This window comes from Camelus bactrianus, chromosome 6, assembly GCF_048773025.1.
Source record: "Camelus bactrianus isolate YW-2024 breed Bactrian camel chromosome 6, ASM4877302v1, whole genome shotgun sequence".
Lineage (NCBI taxonomy): Eukaryota > Metazoa > Chordata > Mammalia > Artiodactyla > Camelidae > Camelus > Camelus bactrianus.
In genome coordinates, this window is record NC_133544.1 from 85,769,349 (window position 1) to 85,797,058 (window position 27,710).

The 27,710-nt window shown below is 46.5% G+C and overlaps 1 long non-coding RNA gene across 6 annotated transcripts in view; it reads right to left on the bottom strand.

The window, feature by feature from the left end:
• The window catches only part of LOC123612644 (uncharacterized), an 80,198-nt gene that overhangs the window by 31,774 nt on the left and 20,714 nt on the right, over positions 1-27,710 (bottom strand). The window contains exon 3 of one of the 6 annotated variants that reach the window (XR_012507689.1): positions 17,179-17,252. The exons of the other annotated variants lie outside the window; for them this stretch is intronic. This is a non-coding gene — a long non-coding RNA (uncharacterized LOC123612644). The remainder of the gene's footprint in view (positions 1-17,178; positions 17,253-27,710) is intronic. 6 annotated transcript variants of the gene reach the window in all.

The following is a 27,710-nucleotide window of genomic DNA, read 5'->3' on the forward strand; positions in this document are numbered from 1 at the left end:
GACACTTTCCTATTTACCCGTCATCTCCTTGACTCCTCAACATCACTCACTCAGGAAGATAAGCAGGTTACTGGCTCTGCTTTGCAGACAAGGAAGACGAAGCCGGGAGAAGTTGAGTAAGCAGCTACAGCAGAACCCAAAACTGGGGGCCGTGATATTTGAGGCCCCTTCAGCTTCTGGCAGTGGAGCGCGAGTGCTGGTGGGAGCAGGGAGGCTGCTCTGCCCCCGCTGGGCTCTGGCCACACTCCGGGCCACGCTGCCCAGCAGAGCCTCCTCCACCCAGCTCTCCAGGCCGGCCAAGGAGAACATGCTATCCTGAGCACAAGGGGGCGGTGGCGTCCTGATGAGAGCTTCCTATCAAGTAAGCATGGCTGCAACTCACAGCAAACCATAAAGGCAAAGCTGCAAGAGCTGTCAACCTCCACTGTCATGTGAAGCAGGAGAACCACACTCCAAGGCCTCTAGACTGGACATCACATGCTGCCCAAGACAAACTCAACCATGGGTCCCCCCACTGTGTCTCTCACTGCTTCTCCTTGGCAACCTAGGAGGGTTTTGCCATGTGTACTTTGTTCTTTCTTCCAACAAATGGGAAGAACCTGGTCTAGAAAGCACCTGCTGCCAAAAGCAGACTCAACACATGGGCTGTGTCCGTGTCGAGGGGTTTTCACCAGATCCCGATGCCTGGAGGCCCTCTTCTGCAGGATCTGACAGAGGAGGGAGGCCCCCTGCAGCTCCTCACCTCACCCTGGCTGATGGAGGCGGGATCAGGGCCTGTGAGGCTGTCCCCACCTCACATGGGTCAGAAGGAGATTTGCTCTCCACCCCACGGGAGCCAGGGCTTCCACTTTGAGGGTCATCTTACTGTTTTCTTCTGCCCTTCCTAGCCCCAAAGTGGTTCCCTCTCCTAAGAACTGACTTCTCCTGCTAGGAAAAGAAAGGTAGGTAGAGGATGACTCTGGGATGGTAAGGAGACCCAAATATTACAGTGCTTTTGTGAACAGTGACTTATCTAAGCCTCAGATAGCCCTCTGGAGTCAATGGAAAAGCTAATGTTAGTATTCATATTCGTGATCCTGTTGGTATTTGTCCTGGATATTCCACTGCTACTTGTATCAATATTCGTATTTCCATTCACATTCGCATTAATGTTGGTATTTTTATTTCTATTCATATTAGTGGCCACACTCAGATTGGTGTCCATGTTGTTATCGGTATCAGTGCTGGGACTTAATAGGACAAGTGGTGATGCACAGCGGCTGGAAAGTCCAGTGCTGCTGCATCTGCCTCCCACTCCCCGTGAACACTGGGGATCATTTTGGGCAGTCAGGACAAGTATAGAGGCTTTTGAGTTCTGTTTAACCTGGGACAGGAATGAGATGGCATTGTGCCCTCCTGGGGCTCTGGGACAGGAGAAATTACACAAGTAAGGCTTTAAGCACAGCCCCCACGCCCTATGTGTGAGGGTAGGTCTACAGCCAGGTGGTGGGAAATTATGCTGGAAATGAGGACAGGAGGGCAAATTCTGAATGACATTAGGAGTTTATTCCAAAAAAAACAAGTCACCACTAAGGTTCTGGGAGCTCTCTGAAGGCCCAGGACCCAGGTCCAGGACTCTTCCCCTTGCACCACAACATGCACACCCCCCACACACACCACAAACACCACATACCACACATACCTCAGACACACACCACACATATACCACACACAGCACACTTACCATCCACCACACACCACACACACCTTGCACAAAGCCTCTGGGTCGCCTGCATGTGGTTCTGTTGTCCTGAGAGCGCTGGCAGAGCAGAGCCAAGCTTGTTAACTTAACCAGAGTAAGTTGAAGGCTTGTTCCACAGATGTCAGCCCCAGGGTGACTGGTAATAGTTGTTATTCATGGAGATTCTACACCACCTCAGCACTTCTTTGTGAATGGAAACCAAAGCCTCAGGCTTCCCGAAGCATCAGTAGTCCTGCTCTTTCTGGTACCACTTAGCCTGTGGCCACACCTAAGGTGCAGAGGTCTCCCGTGGGTAACAGAGCCCAAGAGCCCGAGTCGCCTTCAGTAGTACCACATGTCCTTCCAGGAGGGGCCAGCACCTCTCTCCCATCCTTCTTTCATCTCACGTCACACCATGGGAGGACGCAGTATGAGATTTCACATCTTGGGACTTTCCACCGCAGGAGGCCAATACAAAGCCATGGGTTTCCTCTTATCATGTTATTTCACAACATAAAAGAAAGTGCCCACCCGGGGAGCCGGAGTCTGAGAGACATGCACAGACTCCTGCATGAGCATCCCTTTGATCTGTACGGGCAGCAGAGGGAGACAACTGAGCCACACTGGGGGCCTCGTCCTTTCCACTTGATCAACTTCCCTCCCGCTTTGGGGGCCGTGTTCTCACACGTGCCTGGAACCAGGTCAACATGTGGGCCAGTGAAATGTACAACTTCCTGAAGCATATTAACAGTCAAGGTCAGGCATCAGAGGTGAACCTTCAACATCAGAAATGCAAGCATCTTGTGCTTAGATTTTGCACCACTGGAAAGAACTCTAGACCTTTCCAACTGTAGGATACCCCAGAGCTCATCTAACGCCATCATTCCACAGGTGAGGAGATTTAAGGATCTGTTTCCTGAGGTCTATCCCCAGATTTGCTGCATCAAGATTTGCAATGGAAAAGCCTAGGAAACTGCATTTTGAATAGACTCTCCAGGAGATCACATACCTGAGAATGTTCTAGAAGTACAGCTGGTTCATACGGAGACCGTAACAATAGTAATAACAACCACGATACTGAGAGAAGGTAAGTCTGGGTAGCCCCAGAGACACATCCCCTCCCCACGAGTTTAGCAGGAGCTGGCTTAGCAGTTCCGAGCAAACCAAGAGAGAACTTCGTATCCCCCGCCACAGAGCCCCCCAGCTTCCCCCTTCCTAACAAGGCCACTCCCTCAACCCGGAAGCCCAATGACCCACACACGTCCCTTGCCTTTCTGTCCCTGTAATGAGGCAAGGTCACTCTGCTGATGCTCTTTCCATGGTATTAACGGTCCTGCTGGGTCCAGTCCAGACATGCCTCTCATTATACTGGTTCCACAAATACGTACTGAAGGAACTCTGTGCCAGGCACTGTGCTAGGTACCAGCAATACCATGAAAAAAATGGGCAGGGCATCAAATGTGGGTCTCCATATAAAAGAGGCTGAGAATTGCTCCTCTATCTGCAGATTAGAGATTACGTGGGAAAAACCTTCAGATTTAGGCAGAAGGATTCCTTCCATCCAGATAGGAGTTGGAAAAGGAAACTCGCCTGTCCAGTGTGGCTCTGAAGAGGATGCCATGGAACATGCCTTTAAAATGGCCCCCAAAATGTATTTCTTGACCATCTGTATCACATTAGCCTCACACGGGAAATTGCAAAGGGAGTGGCTGCTCGTTTGGAAGCTCAAAAGTGCCCACTCCTCTGCTGACCTGCCAGCCATGGAGCAGCCTTCTTGAGACACAGGCAAACTCTTACCCAACGTCTTCCCCAAAGTTCAGGTCCACCCAGATCTACACATCTGCATTAAGTCCTAAGCCCTAGGCCACCTCGTGGCAGCCCCTACAACGCGCGCGCACACACACACACACATACACACACACACACACATCAAGATGACCCAGGGCCCACAGCTGTCTCTGTGTCCAAATTACCCCCTTTTTCAGGATGCTAGATAGTTTGGCCTAGCATCCTAATGCTAAGCTAGCACCCTAATGGCCTCCTTTTAACTTGATTACCTCTGTAAAGACTCTATTTCCAAATAAGGTCACAGTCTGAGGTAATGGGGGTTAGAATTTCCATATATGTTCTTCTGGGGGGACATAACCCAACCTGTAACAGTACCCCTTTCCACCCACTCACTCAGCCTCACTTGATTTCTGAGTCAAGTTGATCCTGCACAGGCCTCTGTCTAATCTAGTTTAATCTCCTAGAATTAGGTATACCCAGCATGGCCAGTGCTCTTAAAGGTTATCTCCAAGAACCATCTCTGTCTCTCTCCTCTCTGCCCTCAGGAAGGTAAGGCTTTGACAGTGACCTTTCCCTGTCTCACGAGAGGGACTGGATGATGCCCCAGCAGCAGGTCATCACCAAGCTCCCTTTCCCCGGTCTCCGACTCTGGCCACCTGTCCAGCAGACACAGTGTCCGACACAAGCACCCTTCACAGGTCTTAGGCAGAGGCTTCCGCACCTGCACCCGAGACTCCCTCCTTTGCACGTAGTCGTCTCATATAAATGAAGAAAGCACCTCTTTGTGAAACTGCCTATCTCCTGCAGCTTAAGTTGGAAGAATGTTTACTTATTTGGCCCCGGGGAATCGTAAACATCTTACAGCGTATGTTAACAGTTACTCCCTAACACCACGCATTTTTACTATCTGAAGCTACGGAGTGTTCCCCCTAGGATTCACCTCCAGTGGTTAACAGACTAATGGGCCCTGTTTCCCTTGTCTCAAGCCTCAAAGGGACAACGGTATTGGTTCTGGTTTGTCCCCTTCAAAAAAAAAACAGCATCTCTTGATGTGAAAAAGCCGAGGGACCAGCCACCAGGAACAAGCCTCATTGCAAAACTTCTATAAATGCCCAAACAGAAGGAAAGTCAATGACGATAAAAGACAAGACCATCATTAGATTTAGTTTAAGCCAGCAGTTTCTTTCCTTTTTTCTTGTTTTTTAAAGCCTGCAGCACCCAATCCAAGTACTAACCAGGCCCAACCCTGGACCCTGCGTAGCTTCCGAGATCAGCCGAGATCGGGTGCGTTCAGGGTGGTACGGCCGTTGACTAAACCAGTGGTTTCTAACAGCTGGTAAGTGAGCCTGAGTGGCATTTAAAATACAGACACCGGGAGCCCACCCCACACCTACCTATTAAAAATCAGAATCTTGGTAGTGAGAGGAGAAAATTCTGCATTTTTAAAGAACTTGAGGGGAACTTATTACAGAACCAGGACGAGTGCTCCTACATCCCACACACGTCTCTGCAGCCCCTGCTTCCCGGTCCCAGCCCTGCTGCTCTCAGGCATCCTTCCAGCTCCCGAGGACCCTCACAGCGTCCTTCCCCCAGGCCTGCCTGCCCCCGGGCAGCATCACTGCCCTGCCACTTCCATCTTCCTCCTGCTCCCTGAAGTGGGTGGGCCACTCGCTGGGCCCCAACAGCACCCGTGTCTCCTCTATAGCAGGATTTCCCACACTCACTGTTAACACTACGCACCGGTCTGTCTCCCCAGGTAGGCCGCGAACGGACGTAGGACTTGCTTGTCTTTTGTGCACCGGCCCGGGTCCCGCCTCATCACAACCTTGCTGCCTGCCTCAGCGGCAAACCCTCCCTCTGTGACCACGTGGAAGGCAAGACAAGCTCCTCCGGCCCTCTCTCCCTCTCTCCCCTGTGTCTGTCCCTTGTCTTTTTCTGTGTGTGCACTCTCTCTCACCGACACCCTGACCTCTCAGCACTGGTCCAGACCTGCTGCTAGAAACTTCCTCACACTGCTGTGAACTGGGCCCTTTTCTATCCCTCCCTCTGCATTCCCCAAGTGTCCAGCTCTGTGCTGGGCACCTAGCAGATCCCTGTACCTGTAACTGTGGACGGCCAGTTGGCAGAGGCACAGGGTGGTACAGGGGAAAAAAACCTCAGGAATGTAGAAGACCTGATTCCAGCTCCGGCCTCACACCTGGACAGTGAATTTGCTGTGTAATCTGGAGCTCGTTCCTTGACAGCTGTGGCTGTCAGCCTCCTGACTTGTAACTCGGGGTTAGTGCTCCTGCTGCGATGCAGGGAAGTTAGACAGGGTGAGGGAAGGGTCTTGGAGCCCTGATGAGCTGCAGTCCCTAGGGCTGCTGGCGCAGAGGTGCCCTGAGTCAGAAGCAGCCCAGCCACAGTGGCATGTCCCATGGGGCAGTGCGACCACCCCAGACTCCAAGAAAAGGGGAAGGAAGGAGGGGAAAGGGAAGAGGCAAGACTCTCCACTTGGCAGCAGACCAGTCCCAGGGGCCAAAATCAAAGCTGGACACCCTCAAGCAGGGAGACTCAGTCATGCCAAGGGATTACCATCCCCAAATCCATGACCCACTGGCCCTTCTGTCCAGGAGAACGTTAGCTGAGCCTAGTCATCCTCCAGAAGCCAGACCTGAGTCCACTGCACCTCTGCCCAGGTCAACAAACTGGCCGGTAAGAGGCAGTGTACCCTGCAGGCCTGCCTCACCCTCATGGCCTCGGGGGGTTGAGGTTTTCACCACATCATACACAGTAGGAGGGTGTCAATGCTTCCAGGAGCCGGAGCTGCTGGCTGAGTGGCCCAGTAGAAACTACTGCCTGGCAGACACCAGGAACAGACACTTTAAGATGAACCACCCTGCTTAGACTGCAGAGGGGAGGGTGACACTCCTCTCCCAGGAAGCAAAACTGTCAGAGGAAGCTCCCCAAGTGTTCCTATCAGGACCCTGGAGGGCGCCCCTCTCTTCCTTCTTAGGAGCAAACAGGTGAGTGCCCTGGGGGCTTTGCCAAGCATCCAGACCCTGCAGCCCCTCTCCGCACACGTGCAGTGTTCACTGCTGCTGCTCCTGCTAACCCCCTTATTCTCTACCTAATGTATGGACCAAGGGAGAAAGGCCGGCACAAGGGTCGGCAGAGCAGGCGGCTGCCTGTTTGCTGTGATTTCATTCCCTTGTCCAAGCAAAACACATCATTTCATTCACTTGTCCAAACAAAACACCTCCAGGCCCAAGAAGCCCCCAGACCCTCCCCCGCCGAGGACCGGCGGGCTTCCCAACTAGGAGAGTCCCCGGTTACGGTGTCAGTATCATATCTCTGGAAGAGAAGGCACAGGACGTTTCTACTGGTCATTTATACCTCATCTAAATCATCTGCTCTTTTTCAGAGTGAGTTTTCATGTGTGGAAGGGGGAAAAAAAAAAAAACAAGAAAACTCACCCTCATCTTTCAAGACACGGTTCAAGAGTGTCCTCGACAGAGGTTAGCTTTCTCAGAGTGTCCTCGACAGAGGTTAGCTTTCTCCAGCAATGAAAACTGCATCCTAACTTTTCACAGCTTGTTTGCATCATCCAAGTGCCACGCCTTGTGCTCTCTTCACAACATCCTTGCAAGTTACACATAGAAAGCAAGTATCACTTCCCCGCTCGACAACTAAAAACAACCCTCAAAGTGTCTGTCATGTTTAAGAGAATCTGAATCTATTTTCATTTTTAGTGGGAAAGTATAAGAATTTTAAGTTTATAGAGTGTGGCGTGTTTAAGAGAACTTAATTTACCATAATTATTCATTTATTGGATGTAAGAGTAATTTGAATGCTTAAGAGGGTTTTGCTTATTAATACTGTAAGTATACTCTGCCAGGCATTTGAAGTATTTTAAAATTAAACATATTAAATTTATAAATGTGGTTGAAGATGTCTAAGGGAATGCCATTAACCAAGTCTGTAAATGGGACTGATTTTAATCTGTGCCCATGAGTTAATTGAAAATCAGTGAATAAGTGAAATTATTTTTTTATTTTCTCACAAGAATCATTAAATGTATAAATTTAAATATTTAAAGACTGGCTTTAAATACGTAAAGAAAACTAGCTTCTCACATTTGGGTGTCTAACTAGGCATCTCACACATGTCCCAAGTGGAGCTGTTTATCTCCCACAGTGTCCCCATCTCAACAAACAGCAGCTCTGTTCTTCTGGTCACACAAGTCCAAAAAGCCCTCAGTCATTCTTGACTCTTCCATTCCACTCACATCAACCCATGAGAAAATCCTAATGCCTTTACCTTTGAAAGCCATTCAGGATCCAGCCACATTTTAGGGCCTCCCCTGCTATACCCGAGCCCAAGCCATCATCCTCTCTCTCCAGGATTACTGCAGTCAGCTCCTACCTGCCACCTTGGCCCCTCTAATCTATTCTCAACTCAGCAGCCAGGGGAGATCCTGTTCAAACAGTCAGGTCATGTTGCTCCTCCACCAAAACCTCAGAGTGAAGTCCAGAGTCTCCACAGAGTTCTGCAGGGCCAGCACTGCAGGCTCCCCACTGTGATGACCTTGGAGCTGTGGGCTCTCCTCTCTCACCGGCTCCGGCCTCCGCCACCTCTGGACCTCGGCTCTAGCTGCTCCTCTGCCTGGAAGACTCTTCCCCTGGTGTCAGTGTGGCCTCCTCTGGCTAAGCAGAATAATGCTCCCTCCCCCATGCCCCACCCAAAGATGTCCTGTCCTAATCCCCAATCCTGCAGATATGTTAGGGTACATGGCAAAGGGGAACTAAGGCAACAGACGGAGTTTGTGTTATGAGCTGAACTGCGTCCCCCAAAACTCTTGTGTTGGAGCCTTAACCCCTAGAGCCTCAGAACGTGACTGTGTTTGGAGGTAGCGTCTTTAAAGAGGTAAAATGAGGTCATCAAAGGTGGGCTCTGTTCCAATATGAATGGTGTCTTTGTACGAAGAGATCAGAACACAGACACACTCAAAGAGAAGACCATGTGAAAGCACAGGGAGAAGACAGCCGTCTATGAACTAAGGAGAAGGCAGTAGAGGGAACCAACCCTGCCAATACCTTGACTTCGAACTTTCGGCCCCAGAACTGTGAGAAAAGTGATTTCTGTTGTTTAAGCTGCCCAGTCCTCTGTTAAGACAGCCCCAGCAAACTAACAGGGGTTGCAAAACAGCTGACCTTGAGACGAGGTTATCCTGGATTATCTAGGTGGGCCCAGTGCCACTGCAGGGTCCTTGTAAATAGAAGAAGGAGGCAAAAGGGAGAAAAATCAGAGATGGTGTGAGAAGGTCTTGGCCTGGTGATGCTGGCTTTGCAAATGCAGGAAGGAGGTCACAAGCCAAAGTGTGGGGGTGTCCTATGGAAACTGGAAAAGGGAGGAAACAGACTCTCCTCTTAAATCTCCAGAAGGAATGGAGCCCAGCCAATGCCTTAATTTTAGCCCAGGGAGACCAATTTCAGACTTCTGACTTCAAGAACTAGAAGATAATAAATTGATGTTGTTTTAAGCTATTAAACTTGTGTTAATTTGTCAGACCAGCAACAGGAAACAAATACACCCTCCTGCATCTCCTCCAGGTCTCTAATGTACTTCTCAGTACAGCCCTGACTTCCCTGCCCCTCCCCCTCCCCACTCTCCCACTTCATTTTCCTCTTTAGCATTTAGTGCCAGCTAACATACAGCATGTTTTGACTTATTTATCATGCTTACTCTCTGTCTCCCCTCTTTGCTTAAACACACAAAGGCATGAACTTCTTTTTCTATATAATCTACCCACATAGTAGGTGCTCAATAAGTCGTTGGTCCATTGGCTAAATAATTTAACTCAAATACAGTATTAATTTAAAACTATTGAATTATAAACAACCCTTTGCCCACATAACAGACCCCTCCCCCCCACAAAAATATTCCACAATTTTGTAGCGGTTGTCTCTTTATATTTTCTTAATCTAATTTTAGACTCAAACAGATCCTGTTCTACCCACAGTGCCAGTCAGACAGGAAGGGGCATCAGAGGTAAGGAGCCAACTACATTCAAATCACGGGGCGGAGAGGTTCAGAGAGGGAGGCGTAGCAGGTGAAATGCCGCACTACAGGGTGGACGTGCCCTGCCCAAGCCTGAGCCGCGGCCCCACCTCAGCTGTTTCCTGTGCTCAGAGGACAGGAAATCTTTGGAAATAACAGTCCATTTCCTAGAACAGGTGTGTGCATTTCTCTAGGGAAAGAATCCATCAGTTTTACCAGCTTCTCAAACAAGCAGGGATCCCTTTCCTGGTGGCAGCCGTTTGCCCATGAATGTTCTCGCTTGGATTCCAGCCCATAGCCACCCAGACCGTGTCTGAGTGAATTTACTGAACTGTGGACAAAATAAATGTCTAATGATTGTGGTCAGTTGTTTCGTTTTTAAAATAAATTTTTTTTCTGATCCAACCTTAGTCCAAACTTTCTCGTAACGTTAGCTTTTCACTTACAGCAAAACTATTCTGATTTTTTCATGGCACAAGATCTTCCCTTAAAGCTCTAGTAACATAGGCCTGGTCTCATCCCCAGAAAATCTGAACTGTTTGCAGGGTTATTTCTAGGTCCTTCTTCATTTAATCATAGCAACATATCTTCCCTTTCCTCCTTCCATCCTCGAGCATTTATTAAGCATCAACTGTGTGCTAGTCTCAGTGATGAATGAGACTGTATTTCTGCCCAAGGTGCTCGGTCTGATGGAAAGGAGAGACGTAAGTAAAGAATGCAGCATGTGATAAGTGCTCTCACAGAGACACACAGGCACAGAACGGTGTGGTGATTAAGAACAGAGACCCAAGACTGGACAACTCAAGTTCAAATCCTGCCTCCATCTCTAACTAGCCACATAACCTTGCACACATTTAAGTTACTGTGCATCACTTCCTCAACTAAGATGAAGATACGGACAGTGCAGACTTTCCAAGGTTCCTGTGACAACAAAATGAGACAACGCGTGGTAGGTGCTTGGACAGCAACTGGGACATGAAGAGAGCTCACCAGCTCTTTAGCGCTCCCCATTATTGGGCAATGGACGGCGCTCAGAGAAGGAAGTGGCGACAAGGGGCTGACTCCACCCAAAGGGGTCTGGATGGCTTCTCAGAGGAGGTGATAAATGATGAATCCTTTTCCAGGAAGGAAAGAGGGGCTGGGCCTTCCAAGTCGGGGTGAATATACAAAGTGTCCTGAAGGTGATAGGGAACCAGTGAGTGCCTTTACGCAAGAGAACGGCGTGAACAGATGTGTGCTTTAGAAGACTTTCTTGGGTAGCTGATGCAGAGAATGGATTGAAACAGTAAGAATCTGAAGGCAGGGAGATGAGTTATGATACTGTCAGTCACTCGGGGGGGAAATGAGAGAGGCGTGGAAGGAGGCAGAGAGATGGAGAGGAAGCAATGGCTTTGGATTAGAGCTGCTGACGTTCCTGGTGAAGGTAAGCGGAGGGCCAGGGCAGAAAGAAAATGCTTATCTTTAGAATCTACAGGATGCCTCTCAAGCCTCCTTCCCCAAGGCTGACCAGGATCTCACTGAGCAGCCATCGGCTCTTTGGCTGGTAAAGACTAGACGCTCCCCTAAGTGAAGGGGCTTTCAGAGCACCCGGTCAAGATTCACCAGGCCTCTGAAAGTGATTCCTGGAGCCCAGGGAGAAAAGAAAGCTGAACACAGGGAGAAGGTGAAGGGCGCTCTGGGAAAGCAGAGGCAGTTCCTCTAGGTGTCAGGACGTAGGATCCAGGGTTGATGAGCATCCGTCAGGCATGACTGAAACTCAGAGCCTGGCCCAGAGGAAGAGAGTCACTAACAAATCATAAGGGAAAAGATAAACTCCCCAGCCCTGCCCCGTGGCATTTGCTCTTAGTTCCTCAGTAAAGAGGAATGCAGGACACAAATACCCGGGACCTTTATGCACCACTGGTCCTTCCCAGCCTCTCTCATTCCACCGCCTGAAACTCAAGGGGAATTTCCCGGGTTGCTCACAAAGATCTGTCACTCAATCACATCATGCCTGCCAGGGTTTTTGCTGTTTTTGTAAAACCGAGTAAACCCAGTGAAACCCAAATGGTAAATATTAAACCTTTAGATCTATATTTCCCTGTTGTTACTGCTACTGCTCTTTGTAAGTGCCAAATAGCCAAAGACCTAAATCTCCAAACATCTGAACACTGCTCCTCCAAGTATAACCCCTCTTCAGAATTTAAATAAGGCTTCCATCTAGAATTTTCTTTTGTTTTTGAGATGCCAAGTCTGAGAGTTCTGAGACCAAGAATAATAAAGACACTGAGTTTTCCGCAAAGACTATGGCTGCCCAGCCACTGTAAAGACCCAAGGTGTGGCTGGACGTGGCTGCCTCCCTTTGCCTCAGCCTGTCCCCTCTGTCCAGGAGAGAGGGGTCCCTCGCTGGCCCAGGGAACTGACTGCCCCATTATTTCCTGCAGCAAATCTCAGCAATGACTTTTTTCACTCAAATTTATTCCACTCTGGCCCTGCCTTCTGGGTCTCCTCCTTCCTATAAACAGTTTAGAAGACAAACAAAAAACAAAATGCAAAAACTTCACAGGTTTACACAGTTCAAAGAGACAGTTGGGACATCTAATTTCCAAGTCCCCTTGCTGAGCCCTGGTGTCCAATCAGTCCACCTTGTCATTTCAGCTCACTGCCATTTAGTGACACTACTGAACGTGGTCCTTGGTGCTTGGAGAAAGAGCCCACACTCCCGCAGAGCTCAGTCCAGCCGGTGAGAAGGCGCAGGGATTTCTGCCCTGCACACCTGTGTCCCGAGGCGCCAGCTGCCCAGCCTGCTATGGCAGAGGTTCACACCACTCTCCCACCTTCGCTTTCTGCTCCCTATCCCCAAGGAATCCACTTTTTTTTCAATCTGTAAAAATCAAAGGATCTTATGACAACCTCTCTCCCCAAATAGGTTTTCCCCAAATAGAATCTCCAGCCCAACTCTTAAAAATAGGTTTTAACAATAGCCTCAAGGGGTCTGTCAGTCAGCGTGGGCTCCTGCAACAAAATACCATGAACTGGGTGACTTCAATAATAGAAATTCATTTCTCACAGTTCTGAAGGCTGAAAAGTCCAAGGTTAAGATGCCAGCAGATTCAATTCTTGGTGAGGCCCCAATGCCTGGCTTGTAGATGGCTTGTTTTTCCCATTACCTGCTGCAATGACTCTCTCCATTCATGGTAGGGCATGTGCGGAAGAGGATCCCACGAAAAGGGGAATATGTACAAACCCTACCTCTGCTTTCACAGAGGTGGAATCCCAGCATTGAAAGGGGTGTTGATACTACTCTGTCCATCCTCCACACAATGCTCTGCCAACAGTTATTCAGCTTATTGTAAATACCTCCAGGGCCAGAAAACTCACTGCTTTCAAGGTATGTCTTGCCTGCTTGTTTATTTGCTTGTTTGCTTCTGAAAACACACACGCATTTTTGGAAGGTTGCAAGTATACTGTAGCAGACCAGGCTTGGGCTTTGGTGTTAAGCAGACCTAAAAATGCCAGCTCTGCCACTTGCCGTCTGGATTCAGGGAAATGTTTGAACATTTCTGAGCTTTTATGTTGTTATCTGCTAAAAAGAGGGAAAGAGCAATGATCCCTATTTCCTGGATCCTTCTGTGAATTTATTAGACAATAAAGTGCCCGATGGGTGTCAGTGTTTGTTCCTCTCCCTCTTCCTTATCACCCTCCTTTTTAGCCTTTCATTCATTTCCTGCAATACAGATATCTTGACTGGGACTTGGGTTAATACAGAGACATTGTAGCCAACAAACTACTGATAAAAGCATCACAAAAATCATAAAGGAGTTATTATGTTGAAAAAGGAGACCGTTGCCTGGCAAGTAAACTCATAAATCCATGACAATAATTAACACCCTCACTTGACTGCAGATTCTTCAAGGGCATAGATCTTGCCTTATGTCCCCCATAGAACCTACTGTAGGTCCTTGTGTGTGGTAGAAACTCAATTAATGTTTATAAATTGAATTATGTTGTCTTTTATAAATTTTATTTCTGAAATGTATATGGATCATGGCAAAAGTACAGATAATATTTGGATGTCTGTTATTTTGGGATTATCAGCTCCTACATGAGGGTGTAGAGGCACATCCCTGCATTTACAGTCAAAAAGAAAAAATATATTCTCCAAGACTGGCTGTAACTCTGAGGGCTATTGCCTTTGTAGCCAGGCATTAAGTACCAATCAACCTTCTGCAAATTTAGTTATTTTCATTATTTGCATGATTGAACCACATTTATCCTTTTAGGAGACTGGAGTGTTTGAAAAGTTTATTCTTAGCTACCCCTATATTCCTAGTGCCTAGCACAGTAACTTACAATATGTCGGGGTGGATGGATAGACAGACAGATTCCTTAATTTCTACTCTACTTGGAATATATTTGCTGAAAAACATAATGAAAGTAGAAATTAGGATGACATTAAAAGATCTGCTACAAACATTATTTACTTAAAATAATTTCAACATTCTCATTATAACTCAAGTTTTAATACTGTAGTCTGTTTGGTTGATTGAGTTATTACACAAGGTATGATCAGAACATAAGTCACTCCAAAATTATAGTGATAAGTCATCCTCTGTGAATGAATTTGGTACAGATCAACATACAACGATGAGCTTATAACCCTTATAATGATGACAAATAACCCTTCCCAAGAGATAGTTGGTAAATGTGTTGCTTACAAACTTAAGAATAACCTAAATCCAACGAAGGTGATTTAAATGTGACTTCGGAGAGTCAGATTAGAAAGAAAGAAAATGTCAGAAGAGGAGATGTGGTCAGCAGGCAGTCTTGCTGTGTAGCTTTCAACACTCTGCATTATCTTCTTATGCCTCTGCAGGCTCTCTGCCCTGTGAACTCTAAGCTCCAAGAGAGTAGGGAAATTTTTCACTATGGAGTCTCCAGCTCCTAGCCTAGAGCCTGGCACTCAGTACACGTTGGGGTTTCTGGAGGAGAGATGTTCCCCTCCTGTCCTCTCCAGATTCCTGTGGGGACCTCAGGGGTGGGCTGGTGCAGCCCTGGGCGGCCCCTGGGGCTTGGCTTTGTCAGGATGCCAGTGTTCCTGCTTTGAAATCGCCTCCTTACTTGCCCATCTGTCCCAGCAGACTGTGCGCTATTAGTGACTAGAAATGGTATCTTCTTCCTTTTATCCAAAATGCCAAGATGATGCCTGATCTGCCTCATACTCATTGGATATTTGTCGAGTAATTTTGGAGACCTTCAATCTTGCAGTTTCAAGAAGTTGGGCATTGTGAGGTGTATTTAAAGTTTATGCGGATCAGGGGAACGGATTGGGGTGAAGTAAACCTGAATGATACCTAAATACAGCAACTATATGTCCCAGATTTTTTGGTACAGACCTGGTTTCAAATATTCTCACCCATTTTCCCTATAAGTACATTTTTACCTATCAGAACTTGTGCTCTGATATTTTGGTTTGGAAAATATGGACAGTGCAGCAAAAATGACAACTTGTTATCTTGTTGTGGCTGGACTATTGAGGTCTGCGTTCTGTGTTGAGGGTGTTGAAGTCTGTGTTCTCTGTTGAGGTCTGGGTTGAGGGTGTCAGAGTCCTGAGACCATGAATAAGCAATGACAAGGCTGTGTAGTGAGCATGAATGCAGCAAAGCTATGGGTTTATTTAATTACTGTCTTTTCTGACCTCTATGTGCTATGCAGGCATATCAGTCAGGGTTCTCCAGAGAAACAGAACCAATAGGATATATTTCAAGGAATCTTATCACACAACTGTGGGGTCTGGCAAGTAGGGAAGACCAGCAGGTTGAAACTCTTAGGCAAGAGCTAATGTTGCAGTTTTGAGAGAGAATTTCTTCTTTCCCAGGGAAATCTCAGTTTTGCTCTTAAGGCCTTTCAACTGATTGGATGAGGCCCACCCACATTATCAGGGCCATCTCCTCTATTTATAGGTCAACTGGTTGTAGATGTTCACCATATCCACAAAACATCTCTGCAGCAACACCTAGACTAGTGTTTGATTGAATAACTAGGTGCCCAGCCATTATGAATTGCCCACAACTTGTCCAAGAAGGATAATATGAAAGAACAATACTGGTTTGGGCATATTCTAGCAGATGTGGAGCAGGATTATCTGATAAACTTTTGTTCTCCTCTCCAAAGAGGGGCAGCCACAAGCCTGTTGACTTGCTTGTCAATCCCAGTGGGTTAAGTTAGCAAAAGCTGGGAAGTGGCCCTACAAGGGGACTGCTGTTCTATCCCCAGGAGGGAGAAGTGTTGGAATAACACTTCTCTATTCTCCTCATCCCCTTCTCCTTCTCCTTCCATGGGAAGGGGGACCTGATTTGATTGGTGTTGGAAGCGGCAGTCTGCGATGGTCCCTGAATATCTCTAAATATTCTGCCTGTGTAAGCCATGAATTCAAGAGTCTGACTGCTCTTCACTCAGACCATTATTCAGATTTGCACTGGCAGAGAGAAACCTTGAGAAAGGAGGTAATGACTCTCCCTGGGCAGAGAGCAGCCTTGCCTCCACTTGCTATAAAAGTGGTGAGACACCAAGCTCTGACTTCCTCTCCTGCAACAGTCCCCTGCGTGTTCAGGGTCAATCTGGAAACACTTGCGCTGTCCCCATGGGACCTGGGGGGCAACTGGTGTGAACATCATGCTGACGCCCTGGCTACTGCATTTGCTATGAGGAATAAAATCCTTTGTCTCTGATCCAGGAGTCTCCTATCTTCTTGCCAGCACCCATGAAACAGCTGCAGGCTAGCTTGTTAGCTTGCAAGTAGGGTAAAGCCTCAGATCCTCTGTAATTTTTGACAGTAAGAAGCCTTGATTTTCTGCAGACAACAAGTGTTTGTTTCACATTCCCAGTCTTTACTGCCTCCTCCATGCAATGAGGGTCTGCCCTGGAGACCAAACTCTCCCCACTCCAGGATCTCATTGCAGGAGGAAATAGTAAAATCTATCTTGGCTTTCCAGCTCTATCATTAAGAAAGCTACTGTCTTAATTCCCAGGCGGGCTATTCCCAAGTGGTTTGGAATCTGTGATATTTCATCCCTTTTTAAATTCAACAAAGGCCAAGTGTAGTGCCCAATGTAACTAAATTCATTTCTGCACAGGCTAAGGTCATTTCAGCTGCCCACATCCAGGGCTCTTGGTCACCTGAGGAGAAATCACTGGACAAGGCCCACCCCAGTCATGGCCATCCACCATCAGCTGGCCCTCTGCCCTGCTCAGGCAGGCCTTCTGGTCACCAACACCTACCCAAGGCCTCTGGGTCCAGGCCCTCTTCTTCACACACTACTTTTGAGAAAGACTAGACTAAGAAACGTTAACTCCTACATTCATCTCTCCTGGACTAGTCCTCTACCCACTGGCTGTAGGAAGCTGCTTTCCCAGAGTCTAGGGCAGTGCCTGGTCCAGTCTAAGTGCTCAGTGCCCTGTGTGGGAGGGAGGGAGACGAGAAGGAAGCAAAGGAGTGAAAGAGACTTTACAGATGAGAAAATTCAGCAGCAGAGTGAAAAACGCATCAGGCTGCTGAAGGGCGGAGTCCCAGATTTGAGTACTGTCAGCTTCTAACTTTCAGTGTGATTTGGAAGCAAAGATTAAATCCTTTCTGACTCAAGTTTCCTCACCTGTAACAATGGGATCATGAGAGTGTCTGTCTCAGAGATAAAACGAGATGTCCATAGGGCGCTTAGCTGGGTGTCTGGAAGACAATTAACATTCCATATAAGTTAATTTTACTATTATTATAATTATCATAACACCACTCTGGATCTGCAATTCCTCACCTACAATGTGAGGGATTAAAGCACATGACCCCCACCTCCCCTCGAGTCCAACAGCTCTGACACTTGGTTAGGCAGAAATCAACTCTGTTTACATCAGCTCCACTTCACAAACGACAACGGTGGAGGAGAACAGAGGTGCTGGAGCCCCGCACTGAATTCTGCCCCAAGCGCTCAGGCCATCTCCAGCAGCAAACAGTTCAGAAAGAGGCTGCTCTTAAATTCAGCTGAAAGGCTTCCATCCTGGCTCTTTCCTCCCCAGCTTGACTGGTACCCTGCCTCTTGCTGCAAGGCTAAGCTAATATTAAACCTTACTGTTCAGCACATACTGTACTGCTATTGATTGTCACATTGTGTTTCAGATTAGTTTTAATGCTTTATGTATTCAGCCATGCACAGCTTGCTAAAACCAGCCCAGAGTCACTCCTCAACCCCTTGCAGGCTTCACAATGTTTTCAGGATGGTAAATTTCTTAGAGAACTGAACCAAATTTTCATTGAACAACTGGCATCGTTCATCAGACAACTGACATTGAACTACTAAGAAAAGGAACCTCAAAAGCTCTGTCTGCAAAGAATATAAATTACGAATGATCAATTTCAGTGACTCCCAGTGCATGAATCATTTCAGTAATAAAACTGTTTGGGGAAGGACTGAAGGATTGTGTCTCTTAATCTTACTCTCCCAGAATTCTGTTATTAAATGTGTCCAGGGCCAAAAACGGGTTATGGATTCATTTGAAGAATCACTTAATCCCTCAAAACTATCAGGGCTCAAGTGGAATTTGTAAGTGGAATTGCACAGATTTCTTACCCACTAGAGTCAGTCAGTAGAGCTGATGCATATGGGTGATTTTTCTCTCATTAATGAATCTTTCAATACTTGAAAAGTAATAACTTCTTAAGATGATTCCCCTTCTCCAATGAAGGAAGTTTTCTACTTTTTCTGTAAAGGTTGCTTCCATTTCTCTCTACTCCTCCCCCAAGAAAGAAGCACACAAGTTTAGCTAAAAATTAGACTGCAAAATGTTTCACAAGTTAGTAGTTAATTGTTGCATGTTGATGATTCCTGACTGTTAGTGCTGACTCCTAGATAGACCATGAGGTCCTCAGACACAGAAATACCAGCAGAAGCAGAAGCTGGTAGAGTGGTTCTCAACCAGGGCAATTCTGCACCCCTAGGAACATTTGGAAGTTTCTGGACACAGTTTGGTTATCATAACTGAGCTGTGGTGGGTAATAATTGGCATCAGGTGGGTAGAGCCAGGGTGCTGGTAAACATTCAATGCATAGGTCAGCCCTTCAGCCAAGAGTTACCCTGCCTGAGTTAGTATTCTCCAGAGAAACAGGAATTATAAATGTATAACATATTTATTTATACTTTATTATTCTTTTATAATATTATATTAAAATAATTATATACATGTACAGAGGGAGACACTTATTATAAGGAGTTGGTTTACACTCTGTATTACAGAGGCTAGCCAGTCCAAACCCTGCAGAGCTGATGTTCCAGCTCAAAGGCCATCATTCAGGATGAATCTCTCTTACTTGGGGAAGAGTGAGCCTTTTGTGCTATTCAGGCCTTCAACTGGTTGAATGAGGCCCACCCAACATCAGGGAGGGCAATTTGCTTTACTCAAAGTTCAATTAAATATTAATCCCATTCAAAAACACCCTCGCAGAAACACCCAGAATAATGTTTGACCAAATATCTGGGAACCCAATGGCTCAGTCAAGTTGACATTTAAAATTAATCATCACACCCTCCAAAATGTCAATAGTGCTGTGGTTGAGAAATCCTGATCTAGAATCATTCTAGGCACATAATAAATGCTCAAAAATGTCTGTTGATGGAATACAACTGGCTTGTGCTCACTTTAAGACAAAGGAGACCTCAAAGTTGGGTGGGGTGGTCAGGGGATTCATGCAGGAGATGAGCCAGGTTGAAACTTGCAAATCTAGGTGAGCTTGAGTGGACAGGGAGGATAAATTCCAGAAGGAGAAGCCACATGAGTGTGATGCATGCAAGGGGGCCATCATCCAAAACCCTAAAGAAGCACTCGAGACCACGGAGATCTTAGTAGAATAGAACCCATGATCAAATCTGAATGAATGATGTGGCCTTGTTTTTAAAACAATTGAAATTATGTGTTTTGGGGGAAGGTGAGTAGGAAAAAAAATTTGCCTTTAGCACCATTTATATTTATATAAATAGCACCACTAATTTATATTAGCACATTTTTACAGATGAAGGAACTGAGACATGGAGACATGAACCACACAGTTTGGGAAGCTTTGTTTCACAGTTTGGTAAATGCGCTTACTTATGTCTGTTGACATGCGCTGGGTGTTACTGGAGGCGATACCATTAACGCACACGATCACACAGTGATTACCGCGTGGGATCTGGAGCCAGAGTGTGTGGGCTCAGACCGGTTCCACCACTTAGTAGATCACGACCTTGGACAAGAGGTCAAACTTGTGAATATTAAATAAGTTCATTAACATAAAGCAGGCAGAACACGGCCAGCCAGGCACACAGAAAATGCTCAATCATGTTCGTGTTGGCTGTTATTACAGTCATTCTTTTTAACCCCAGGATTCCCGCCCTAACAAGCAGCACCAAATCATCTGGGGGCAAAACTGAGGAGGCATTAGCAAGCCCCTCTGAGGACCTTCCCTGCTCTTTTCAACAGGTTACTTTCACAGATCTCTCAAAACGAAGTGATTTTAATTCAATGGCTCCGTTTGAGCTGAAAACATTTTCTCCTGCAGCCATCTTATTAAGCCTGTAGCTTAGACAAGCAAACAGTAAAATAAGCATGTACAAGCTTCTGCTCTGAGTAGCCAGCTGGGAACTGATGCCGCCCAGAAAGGTGTGTGTGTGTGTGTGTGTGTGATATGTGGAGAGGGGTAGAAAAGGGGCATGAGTACCAGGACAAGCTGGAGTTTCTGAGAACACAGCAGCAGGCTGCAGGGAACAGCAACCCTTACAAATCTCCAGCAATCAGCACCTTTATATGCAACTTGTATGTCCAATTTTCAAAGAAAAAGTGGGGTGGGGGTGGGGAAGATAGGGGAATTCTCCATCAGTCACCTTCCTGGCTTTTAATGGCTCATCAAATAGGGCAGAATCCAGGAGGGTCACCAAGCTGGTGAGGAGGCTGGAGGCTGCAACAATGAAAAGAACAGGGCAGGCTGAACCTAGAAAAGAGACACTAATGGGGGCCATGGTGGCTGCCTTCAAATAGCTGAAGGGCCAACGGTATGGACGGGCATTTAACATCTTTCATGTGCAGGAGCCAGCTGAAATGAGCAGGTTTCAGTACAACACACTGAATGTCTTTCTACTACTTAGAATAGTCTAAAAAGGCAGTTCACTGTCAAGGGGTAGTGAGTTCCTTGTCGTAAAGGTTATGCAAGAAGAGGATAAGCGATCATTTTGTGGGGTACTGATTTCATACTTTAAAGTGGTTTCCAATCCTACAGTTCCCAGCTTTTAGACTTACATCGCCTGTGCGGATGTGAGGTTTAGATCTTGCTTATTTTCCTTGCCTTCCTCACGCTTGATTCTGTACTAATGATAGGAGAGTGTTTCTGTCTCCAAGACCAGCTCTTGTTAACTGTCCCCGGCTGCCTGGAACACTGTGGGAAGAAGTCTTCTAAGACTGTGTAACATGATAGATTCGTAATGTCTGCTAAGGACAAAGGAAAGAAGCAAAGGAGGCTCACTTTTCATTCCCAATGTACACACAGCAGCTATAACATACATAACATAATAAGGATAATATCTTTTTAAATATTTTAAATCTAATTTCCCTTCTCAATAAGCAAAACATTTCCATTCCCATATTTCTTTTGCATTGAGGTGGTGAGGGCATGAGGTTTATTGCCTCACAGAAGGGGCAGTAGGATGGGCCTGCCTAGATCAGAGTTTATAAGGAGGAGGAATAAGAAAGACATGATGCAGAGCAATTCCCAACAGACAGAAGGGAAAGCAGAACCCTTCCTGGGAGGAAGTGGAGAATCCTGGAAAGGATAAACCTGGGAAGAAGCAGCTGCCTGCGAACCCTCTCCCTCTGAGCCTTAGCTCAGGGCAGGGAGTGAGGACAGAGAGCAACTCTGAGGGGAAAGAAGGAAAAGCAGGACCCAGAGCGGATCCAGCGCACTTCCTGTTTGGAGTTCCAGGGAAGGCACCTCACCAGCACCCATGCCACTATGGTGCAGCCACAGCAGGCAGAGAGGACCATGTGGGATGCACAGGAAGAGAGAGGTCTGGACCCAGTGCCCCTGAGCGTCTCTGCTCAAATGAAGTGTGGAGGAGTCTGAAGTTCCCACCTGCATCTGGCACAGGACAAAGAAGGACACAGAGCTGGGAGCAAAGGGAGTGTGGAGAGAGCAAGTGACCAAGATGGAGGATGTAGCTGGTGCTCAGGGATCTATTAGGCCAGTGAGGTCTGAGATGGGGTCGAGTCAACAAGAGGGGACCAACAACCCCTGAAAATGCCAGAACAGCAGAGCCAAGTTACACCACCGTGTCACCATGTGTCAGCAGCAGATGCACGAGGACAGAGACCGGGGCTGAAAGGAGTCCAGAGGGCAGGGGAAGCGACAGAGAAGCACAAAGCTCAGACCAGGAGCCTCTCCCCACAGGATGCGAGGATGAGAAGCTTCCCTTGCTCAGAGGCACTGGGGAGTGGGGAAGGGAGGGGACACCCTCTCTGCCAGTAAGTCTGAACTTAAAATCAACTAATTGCTCAAAGAGCCTTTCGACCCAAGAAAGACAGAATTTTCTTTAACTGGCAAGTGTAAGTCACGGTGTAAGGTATGATCAGGATGGAACTGCTTTTTCCAAACCTGAGTGTGACCATTTCAGCATCTCCACCACCACACACACACACACCATAAATGCATGTGCAGTCAATCATAAGAACTCAGCAGGAGTAGCTGGAACAAAGGTCTGGAAGACTTTTCAAGAACAGAGAGAAAGAAATGGAAGGACTGGGTGTGCGGGAGCAACGGTACTGTGGTAGGAAAGAAAGAGGAGAAATCCACCTGAAGGGTAACGACTAGCACTGCTGAATGCTGCCCATGGAACATGCACTGTGCGTCCTCACTGCTCCAAGCATGGCCCAGGGACCAGCAGTGCAGGCATCACCAAAGCTTGTTAGAAATCCAGAGAGCAGTCCACACCCTAGCCCACTGCATCTTTTTTTCTTTCCAGCTTTATTGACATATAATGGACATACAATTTTGTGTAAGTTTAAAGCGTACAATGTGATGATTTGGTGCACGTATATTTGTTTAACATATACATATATATGTTTACACAGTAAGGTTAGTTAACACACACTTCACCTCCCATAATTACCATTTTGTTGTTGTTATTGTAATGAGAATATTTAAGATTTACTCTCTTAGCAATTTTCAAGTATACAGTAGAGAATTTTTAAGTATAGTCACTATGTTATATACTAGCTTCCCGTAATTATTCCTCTTATAAATGCAAGTTTGTACCATTTGCCCAACATCTCCCCATCTCCCCCACTCTCCAGCACCTGACAACCACTGTCTACTCTCTGCTTCTATGAGTTCGGCTTTTCCAGACTACACATATAAATGAGATCATACAATATTTGTGTTCTTCTGTCCCTACTACATCTTAACATGATTCCAGGTGATTTATGTTCACACTCAAGTTTGAAAGGTGTGATGTCACATGATTTAACACAATCAGTTCAACACAACAATTCTATAAATTATACAATATTCTCCCCATTTTGCAGATGCGCAAACTGAGACCCAGCCAAGATGACATATGGGTAAGTGGAAGAACCAAGATGTCAACCCAAGTAGTCTGACTCCAGAGCCCACCGGCTTCTCTGTACCAAAAGCTTAGGCTTCTCCACTGCTTTGTATCTGATCAAATGTGTGTTTACAATTATGTTGATGCATGCCTAGAATGTTTTGGAATGATCTGTGGAGATACAGCAGTGACAAGATTTTCTGTTCCAATGTCTTTTTCAAAGTACAGCACCAGATATTCATGACTCAATCCATGCCCAGGATTCTGCGTGATCAAGCGCCCCCAGTATTTTAAGCTTTTGGGCAATTCATAGCTATCATGTCTAAATTGTTCTGCTTGTTCTAAATTTGCCCTGCATGTGTTACCTTTCAAGAATAGTTCTTTTAGCTGATAAACTCTCATTTTCAAATGCAAATGTGTTTTGAAATGTATCTGTTCAATCAGTTCTCCCTCAAAATCATACTATAGCTGAATTACTCCAAAGGAATCTGTAGTGAAGCACGGAACATTTTCAAGCATAATCCTGTGGTGCTTTTCATCTAAAAAGGTGACTAACAGCTTGCATAAGCTTATAACCAGACTTAAAGCTTAAAATCCCTGTGGAGTTTGCAAAGGGCGTTGAGAAAGCAAGCCAAACCTGGGAAACATAAATGTCTTTGCATGCTGACTTATCTACCAGTCACGAAACCAGTCCAATTTAAAATTGCTGTTACTCATTTCAGCTCCACAGTCTCTATTCTCCTGACAGTGAGTTGAAAAAGCACTCCTTTCCCTGTTAAGAAAAATAAGAAATGGCTCCTTTCTAACACATGTTAATTAGGTCATGCAAGGTGGCGAAAAGGGATCTAAAATAAGATGAAACTCATGTATTGCTGCCTGATAGCAAGTGGGTAATTATAAGCACACGTTTGGAAAAATGAATGAAACCTAGCCTCGAGTCTGGAATTAACCAGCTCTGTGACCTTGGGGAACTCACTCTCCTCTCCAGGATTTTTTTTTTTTTTTTTGGCCTCAGTGATTTCCTAAGACTCCTTTCAGCTTCACAGTCTCAAATTTTAAATCAGACCTTAATTATGTGCTAAGCAAAGTATAACATACTTAATTTGAGGGATGGCATACTGACAAAGATAGTTAAGAAGATGACAAGGCAGCATGGAAACTACACATTACATAATATGAAATGCAAAGTGGTGTTTACACTCTCTAAAGCTACGCAAGATTCTGTGTGTATGTGTACAGAAGCTAGGAGGAAAGAGGGAACAAAGAGAACTGAGTGAGATCATGAGTGGGTGACGTTTCTTATATTTTGACTTTTGTTAATTTGCTGTTTGATATTTAAAAACCACGCTTTTAGGAAAGCATATCTTCACGTTCTGTGGAAGAACTGTTTGGTAGTTTGCTGCCATTTATACTCTCAGCTTCCAAAGAGAGGGTAAGCAGGTTGATCTGCTCCATAAGGACTGCGTCACTCTGCAGAGCCCAACACTGTCACACACCTGTGCCCCAGGAGGCAGACCCCCATCTTCTCAGCTCCAACCTAGAAACATAGATCCTGTGTTTGCCTTTCCCTCCACTGCCAACTGGGAAAGAAAAGGTACTGCACACAGAAGTCCAGTCAGAGCACCTCAGAGGGGAAGGGACCTTAGAGTTTGCTCTGCCCTTCCTCTGAGGTAGTCCATTTAGAGAGTCTACCTGGTTCATAAAGAAACCCTTCACTGCCCACCCGCGATTCACAACCAAGGGCCCCAACAGCTGTTTTGGGCAATGTGTCTCTGCTCCCCATCATGGCAGCATTTAACTGGACAAGTGCTGAGCACCTGACCCATGATGGCCAATCAGAGCCTCTTTGCCAGACATCTGAAATTGGGACTAAGAAAAAGTCAGTATCTCTTGAGATGGTTAAATCCAAAACCTGTCAGCATGTCAGCTTGAGTGCTATGGAGTAAACATTTTTGATCACCCATGTGGATTGTAGAAGCAGAGGAAGCTCATACTGGGGATGAGACATCAGTGAGGAGAGAATGAGCCTGGTTGCCTCTTTGCTTCAGCGCCTTCCTAAAGGATGCTGCAACCTGCCCTCGGGCTCTGTGAAACAGCCTGAATCCTTAACTAAGGCATGTTGGTTTCTATTACCTGTAGTCAAGATTGCCCTAACATAGCCTCCCTCCCTCAGTTCATCTGTAGGAACGTCCCAGCAAGCCACACAAGTCCCTGGGTAACCTGGCCCTGTCAGGGACCCCACCTGATAGCGCACTCGCATTCTGGCCACACGGGGCCTCAGCTGGTAGCACCCACCACCTTACTACCTCTTGTTGCCAGTCTTTGCTGGCTGCTCTGCCTGAAACATCCTCCAGCCTCTGAGCCGTCCCCAGCCTGAAGGCACAGGCAGGTAAAAAGCCTGTCTGCAGGGGTCTGCTTGCTTGCTGCCTTTCTTCAGCCTTGCATATGATGAAAGCACTCACACTGAGTGCTGCCTGGGATGCTGGGAGCCGCTCTTTCTGACCGTGCTAGCCAGAACGGACCGAGCTTTCAGAGAGCGGGCCCTCCTGGGAAGCCGAGGGAGACAAGTCTTGCTGCCGCAGCCTGAGATGCTGCAGCTCTCATTAGGTTTTGCTGCATTCTTTATTTATAAGGACGTCCTGGGCTTCCAGGTTAAAGGCTGGCAGTGCCCAGCATCCCCACGCTTAATGAGGAATCAATAGCATGGTGGAAAAAAGTAGATCTAGGGCAGTTTTGCGTTCCAGGGCACCAGTGAAAGAAGAGAGCTTCTCTGAACACGCCTGGGGAGAATAACTTGCTTCCCAAAAGATTTTCTGAAAAGCAGAAAATGTGCACGTTCCAATCCTACTTAGTTGAAAGGAAGGGCAAGTAATGACCACAGACATTATACAGCGCATGCGCAGTACCTCGCAAAAGTCTTCTCAAGTAGGTGTTCTCAACCCTGATTTACAGATGAAAGAAACTGAGATTCAGAGGTTGAGCAACTTGCTGAGCTTCCACAGGACCAAGCTGGCCTGTAGGTGCAGAACTGGTCACCAGCCCCAGTGACTATCCTCCAGGTCAGGGGAAAGCAGCGTGCCCCCTGGACCGGCAGCATCAGCGCCGCTTAGGACGAACTGGTTAGAAATGCAAATTCTTGGACTTCGGCACTGACCTACCAAATCACACACTCTGGTGGATTCTGAGGTGCACTGTCCCCGCTATTCAGTGGGGGTCTCATCACCTCCAGCTGCATCAGCACCACCTGGAAACTGATTAAAAATGCAAACTCCCAGGCCCCACCTCAGATCGAGTGAACAGGGATCAGTATTTTAGTAGCTCCAGGCATGTGTACGCACATTAGCGTTGAAAACTTAAGGAGCAAGCAGTTGGCATTTGGTACCATGTCATTTCAATCCTGTTTGAAGTCCAGGAGGTGGAGGGGGTAGAGGAGACTACCTTGGGAGGAAAGATGATGAGAGGGTTAAGGTTTCCTTTGTGAGTGGCCAACACTTCTTTTCTTTTACTTCATCATGTAAGGAGGCAATTCTGTGTGAGGGCATTTTTGTTGTATGTGTTTTATATTTACATGAAAAACCCTTTCTCAGGGTATTCAAATTGATCTTATTTTGAAGCACTCTTTTTATTAAGCTGGGGCAACATTTACATGCATGGGATCACAGGGGCTCCCCTAAACTGGGATGAAGTCAAGGGAAGTCAGAGGTGACCTTCACTCATGCCGGCTTCCTCCTTCCTCACAGAACCTGCAGTCTACGTACTCAGTGCAGCCGTGCTTCAGAGGGGGCGCACCTGCTCCCAGCCCCACGGAATGTGCTGCTTGGTCTATGAAAATGAATCACGGTTCCATTTTTCTTACCAGTGACTGGTTTAAAATAGGCGTGTGAACCTAGTTCTAACCAGTGAGACAGGAAAAGTGAGAGCAAATGTTGCCTCAGTCTTAAAAAGAAACACAAGGACTATCTCATCCCCATTAGGATGGCTACTATCCCAACAAAAAGGGAGGGGTGAGGAATGCAGAGAAAAACTGAAACAATTTTGCACTGTTGGTTGGAATGTAAAATGGTACAATCACCATGGAAAACAGTTTGGCAGTTCTTCAAAAAAAAAAAAAAAAGTAGAATTACCGTATGATCCAGTAATTCCACTTCTGGGTACATACCCAAAAGAACTGCAAGCAGAGTCTTGAAGAGGTTTTTGTACACCTATGTTCACAGCAGTATTATTCACAACGGCTAAAAGGTGGAAGCAGCCCAAGTGTCCACTCAGCTGGTGAACAGATAAACTGATGAGTGGATAAACAAAATGCGGTATATACATACAAGGGAATATTATTCAGTCTGAAAAAGGAAGGAAATTCTGACTCGTGCTACAACACGGATGAATCTTGAGGGCATTACAGTAAGTGAAATCAGCCAGTCACAAGAAGACATATACTGTACAACTCCCCTTATACAAACGCATAGAGTAGTCATTCATAGGGTAAGAGACTAGAAGGATGGTTACAAGGGGATGTGAACGAACTTAACACTACTTAACTGCACACCTGAAAACAGTCAAGATGGTACATT